Source organism: Etheostoma cragini, chromosome 23 (genome assembly GCF_013103735.1).
Source record: "Etheostoma cragini isolate CJK2018 chromosome 23, CSU_Ecrag_1.0, whole genome shotgun sequence".
Lineage (NCBI taxonomy): Eukaryota > Metazoa > Chordata > Actinopteri > Perciformes > Percidae > Etheostoma > Etheostoma cragini.
Window position 1 is genome coordinate 4,170,806 of NC_048429.1, and position 5,879 is coordinate 4,176,684.

At 43.1% G+C, this 5,879-nt stretch overlaps 1 protein-coding gene across 4 annotated transcripts in view; it reads right to left on the reverse strand.

Moving 5' to 3' along the window:
- Positions 1-2,279, reverse strand: part of syt1a (synaptotagmin Ia) — a 165,752-nt gene extending 163,473 nt beyond the window's left edge. For 2 of the 4 annotated variants that reach the window (XM_034863584.1, XM_034863583.1), the window contains exon 1: positions 1,963-2,277. The gene's annotated coding sequence lies outside the window, so the exon portion shown is untranslated. Of the gene's footprint in view, positions 1-1,962 lie in introns of all 4 variants that reach the window. The other 2 variants (XM_034863585.1, XM_034863586.1) reach the window with 2 other exon arrangements.
- Between the last annotated feature and the right edge of the window lie 3,600 nt (positions 2,280-5,879).

The window sequence follows — 5,879 nt, forward strand, 5'->3', positions numbered from 1 at the left end:
GCTTGTTTGAAAGCCATGATGTCTCTCTCATGGGTGGGCTAAATTCTCGGGGAAGGGAAAGCAGCGAAAGGGGAGGTAACCATCAGATTCCAGATTGGCACATTTTAGCTTTCATTTTCTCAAAAGCAGAGCAGGATACCCAGGGCTCGGTTTACAACTATTGCCATTTCTAGCCCCTGGGGGATCATAGGCAGGCTGGGGGAACTCATTTTAATGTTAAACCTCATAAAGTGACATTTTCATGTCATGGGACCTTTAATAGCTCTTCACCAAACTTGTTAAAACAAGACGACAACTATGGTGACTGTTGACTGGTAACTTGTTTGGTTGTCAATATCTGCCCCCACCGTCTCAAGCTTGGTGTACTGTAAAAAAGATTTTAAAAAATAATGTGTTGAGTTTTTACAGCCAAAAAAAGAACTCTTAATATATGTAGTTCTTCATCATGTACTAATCTCATGTCACACAATGACAAAAAAAAATCCTGGGCTATGATTACACTTAGTCAGGGTTCCCTGAAACCAAACATGAAAAACAGCCTTTATGGGTTTCAAAAAGCAATTGCCAGCCTAGAGTCCATGCTGCATCCATCAGTGAAGCCACACAGCCTCAGCCTGTCTGACTTAGTTAGTGCTTATGAAATGGAGCATCTGCAGAAGCTCCCAGAGAGTATGTAAACATACGCTCTGTCTTGGGAAATGATCTGAGGGGTCATTTAGATTTGGGAGGGGGAAAGCATGTAGTGTTGCCTCTCTCTGTCCCCCTGTCACCTGATAACAGTTTGACACAAGAGAGCTTCCTGGTTAATGTATACCAAGCGCTAGGCTAAACAGCAACACCTGAGCAACCCCAGCCCACCCCCCTCCTCTCACTTTCCTTTCTCTGCCATTGGCTGATCCTGCCTCCTGAGATATTAGGTAATCCGGGAATAGGCAAGAGGTGATAGGCCACACATCTTTTAAAAATACATTACTTGTCAGCTAAGCGACACTACAATCACCACGGATATGCTTGACATGTTGTCCAAGAGCCAGGAGCCATCCATTCCATGTGCACTGTGCAGCAGCCATTCGGCAATCTATCAGTGAACCTGTGGGAGGTGATAAGCCTTCTTCACAGCACGGGGGGTTCCCGCCAATCATAAAAAAAGCAGATATTGTATAATGTATGCAACTCAAGTGGATTTTTAATTGTATATGCTCACTGTATAGATTCCTAAGCTTAAAAGATTGTGACTATGAGCAGTAATTCATTATCACTGGTGAGTTTGTATATTAGATTATCAGCACATGGTACAGAAAGGAACAAAAGCATGCAGGAAAAAAGTCAGAGACAGAGAGGGATGTCTTGTTCTCTTTTTAAATGGCATTACAGCTCATTTCTGAATCAATAGCTTGCCTCTTTCCTCTCTGCCCAAGATAAACCCATCACAACTGAAGGATGGAGAAGAGTGGAGAGAAAAAAAGGAGAGGGCACCAGAACCACAGCCGGCCTATTTTATCTGATGGAGAGAGGTGAACAAACGGAGGGATTAGCTTCCATGGGATGAAAGCAGCTGCTCGTCCTCCTTCTCCCTTCCCCTCCTTTCCTTGTCTCTACATCCACCCACACATCCACACCGTGGTCTCCCCTCGCAACCAGAGACATGCTCTATATGTTTTTGCTGATCTGATATTGCCAGCTGCGCTCCACCCTGTACAAAAAAGCCCTTCAGTGCACATGGCAATAAAAGGCACGGTGAAAACAGGCGCCAAAAATTGTGTCATGGAGAGGGGTTGGGAGTTGTAGCAAAGTGCACTTCCCCTGTGGCACCCTCACAGCACCCACCCTTCCTGATTAGGTCACCTAGACACCGATAGATCAACACACACCCGCAACAAAACCCACCCACAAAACCAACAAAGGACACCCCATTTGTTTGTAACTTCTGTGGTAGCCCAAAGAGAAAATGTGTGCTCTTACCTGGGAACAACAGCACACCTTCAGCTCCAAATCTGCTCGCCCGGACAAGGAGGAACGCTCATCTGGAGTAGAAGAAGATAGTCTTGGAGTGAGAGAGTGTTTTTGTGTGTGTGTGTTGTGTGTGTAAGTGTGAGGGTGGGAGAGTGAGAGGGAGAGAAAGAAAAAGAGAGAGAGAGAGAGACAGAGAGGTGGAGCTTGGTTTGAAGGAGAGAGGGAGGAGGAGAGAAAGAGGGCTGGATTATTCTGTCTGCTGTCTACACAGCCAGTCTTGTGGGAGCAGTGTGGATGGCGCTAGTTCACCTTCTGTTCAAACACAAGCGGCGGATGCACCTCGTTGGGAGAAAAGGAACCCTGTGGCAGAGAACGGGAGGAGGAGAAGGAGGTGTGAGAGAGACAGGAGAGACTCTGGGTTGTTTAAGCAAGCATTGTCACGCGGCAGTTCCTAGGAATCCCTCCAGTAAGAGGGGCACTGCATCACTGAGTCCTCTGCTGTGATTGGCTGGGTAGTGGGGAGACGCAAGGATGTTTGGCAACAGCGTGTAACCTCAGATGACCCTTTCTACACATATTAACATGCCCTGTTTGTGTTCCTCTGCCCCTCTGGGCACCCGTCACTTTCAAGGTCACTTGAACTACTAAATCCCCTCCCCTTGGATCCCTGGGGGGTGTGTGTGTGTGTGTGTGCGTGTGTGTGTGTGTGTGTGTGCGTGCGTGCGCGTGTCGGTTCATAGCAAGCCAAGCCTGCCCTTACGCATGAATGAATACAAAAAAGCACACATGATAGATCCTACAAAAGATTTTCTTTGGTGGGAAGATGATTTCCCCAAACTAACAAACACCTGCAAAGACCATCTTTTATTGGAGGGAATAAATATGTTGTCAAACTGACCTTAAAACCACTGCAGATATTATATAGTATAGTGTATATAGTATAGATAGGTCTGTAACAATTACATAAGTCAAATTTTTTATGTTATTGCGGTTTCTTTATTTAACAGCAATTTATTGTAAACATCAGCTAAGGTCCTAAGGAGTATGACTGTTGATGGTAATTGTTGATTCTGTTTGGATGTGCCAAATTGTAATTATATGTGATCATTGTGTGATTATGCTATGGTTTTTGTCGTTATTTGTTTAATCACAATAGAGGCATGGTTTACTTCAGAGGCAGTGTATTTGTGTTTTTACATTATCTCGGTCACATAACAGCGATATATAACAAAAAGATAAATCCTGGGATTCATTCAAAACTTTGATTTGTTTAAAAAAGCAATCAATAATTAAAGCTGCAAGCAGTGGAGGACGGGCCCTCGCACCTCCTTGCATGTTGGGGTTAGGGTTACTGGCGGATGCTGCTCTTTGCGGCCGTGCATTTGCGCGGCACTCAGCCATTGCAAATTGTCACCAATGAAAAGGGAACTCTCTGTGGAGTCCAATGATATCTCAAACAAGACTTTACGTCTAACAGTTATTTAGCGGTGAAAAGGGCTGTGGCTAAAGCATAGAGGACGGGTCAATCCATCAACATTCAAAGAGGAACTCTCTGCTGAGTTCAATGATACCTCAGACAAGACTCCGTTCGTTGCATTTTTTGATTAGGTTAGAATGCTTCAGTTAGAAAACTCACAAAAATTTGCAAAAGTCAGACCCGGTGAAAATTGCAAAGTTCTGTAGTGATTGGACCCTGGTGTTGCCAGGGGCCTCCATAACGCCCCCTAACGAGAGCCATTATACATAAAAAAATGAGAAGTTAATATACAAAATTTTGAGGGAACATACTGTAGGTCTCATCTTGAAGTCCATGTAGCAAATTTTTTTTAATGTTCTACCTGATAGCAAGTCAGCCATCTTGGTTTTATCTTGGTGTTTTAGGATGCACCAAAATGGTCAACATTGTGCAGCCATGTGCAAAATAGTAAATTCTTCGATTTGAGTGACATTTAGGCTTGGGAGTGGTATGTTGGCTCCAGCAACCCCTTTTGATTTTAGCACTTGGGCATATTTTTGACGCCCTCAATATAGACAAAAACTCCACGTCCAAACCTGGGAGATTTGCGAGACAGTATAGCAATTTGGACCATAGCTGCAAGTAAGCTTCATAGCGCCCCTTAATGCGTGGAAGGCCTTAATTTGGACGTAGTTGCTACGAGGTTCACCAGATTTAGTATTCACATTGCTCTAATCATTTCAGACATTACCTATTTTCCTTTTATAAGCTCCGCTCAACTGGAAAACTTGACACAGTTCCTCATGAGCCATTGATTATATGTGCCAATTTTGGAGTCAATCAGCTATTAAATAGCGCTGTTTTTTTTTTTGTTTTTTTTATTTATTAGCCAAATTTATATGCATGCGAAACCTACTTTTACTAACTCCTCCTAGAGCATTAATATGATCTGTAACATGTTGAATGTAAACTTAGTTTGCACGTATCCTCGGTGAACCTTCATGACAAAAAGATAAATAGAATTTTGATAGTTGAAAAAAATGCTCAAGTTGTAGAGGACCAACTTCCTGTAAGTGGCAATCAAAGCAGGAGGTGTTGCGTATATCGGCAACCGTTATTCTGAATTAGCGGAAACTCAGCACAGCTGTTTTCCGTGCTCTGCCAAGCCCATGTGCAACGTTTGAAGTAAATAGTACGGGAGTCCCGCCAGTACTCCAGATGTGCTGGGAGGGGCGAGGGCCCGTTCAACACAGCTTGCAGCTTTAATTATGTTTTATTGATGAACTTTACTCTACTAAATTTAAACACAATTGTCATTAAACCCGCAATCTTATACGAAGGCTTAATTTCAAGAGGAGGAAATTAAACCAGCTGAGACGCTCCAGCAAAGTGATCATTTGACATGGGATTCATGAATATGGAAAGTGGCTGATGATACCATTTTTAGCAGCCTCAGGTAGCAAACAAGAGAACTGAATAAAAGCAGCACCCAGCTGCACTCAAAAGGTCGGACAGAAACCGACAGGCTGCAGGATGAATATTTTTCTGTCTTGTGCTTTCCTATGAAAACATAAAAACAGTCCACATTACGTGTTCCTCAGATGGCGCTATAAGGGTTTTAAATATTTTTTTGTTTTCCTTCATTTAGAACAGCTGAAGAGGGACAGGAAACGGGTGGAGAGAGAGCAGATGCCATGCAGCAAAGGGCCTTGGGTTGGATTCGGATCCCAGCCACTAGAAAGGACTGAGCCTACATGGAGCGCACGCTCTACCAGTTGAGCTATAGGCCGCCTTGGATTTTTAAGTATATAATATATTGTAATCACTCAACCTTAAAAAAATACTTAAACCTGTAGTGTGTAGCTTTTGATATTAATTTACGTCAGTTACATTCAAGCCGTTGCCAAATGAGTTGCTACAAAGCTAATTAAGACTATCACCTCCACACAACTCTCGCTCTATTTCCCAGTATGGCTCTGTTCAGAAGATTTTGTCATCCGGCAACAGTACCGCACAGAAACCTGAGTGAAGATAATTACCCTTTCTGAAGAGCCCATCATGTTTTTTCAAATCATCTTGTCCTCCTTAGCTGCTAGCAACTGCATCAAGGTGGGATGGGGGCTGTGCCCAATCACATAAGACTTGTATCATGTGGAAGCGCCGACAGTTTTGTAGTGATGTTTTTTCAGAGGCTTATCCACAGTGTGCAGTGTGTAAAGGACCTGGAAAAGGAGTGAAATGTTGTACGTGATTAAAATACAGTAATTGAATTTGTTAAAATGGATTTAAAAGGATCGTTCAGGTATCAAATTCCTGTTTCGGAAATATTTGACTTACACCCAGCCCTAGCACCTAGACTGTAGCTGCTGCCAGATCTCAGGTGTCTGTGAAGTAATTGGTTTTAAAAAATAAATAAATAAATAAAAACATCCCAGCACCCTTTTATCACTCACTGAGCCAAGCAGTGATC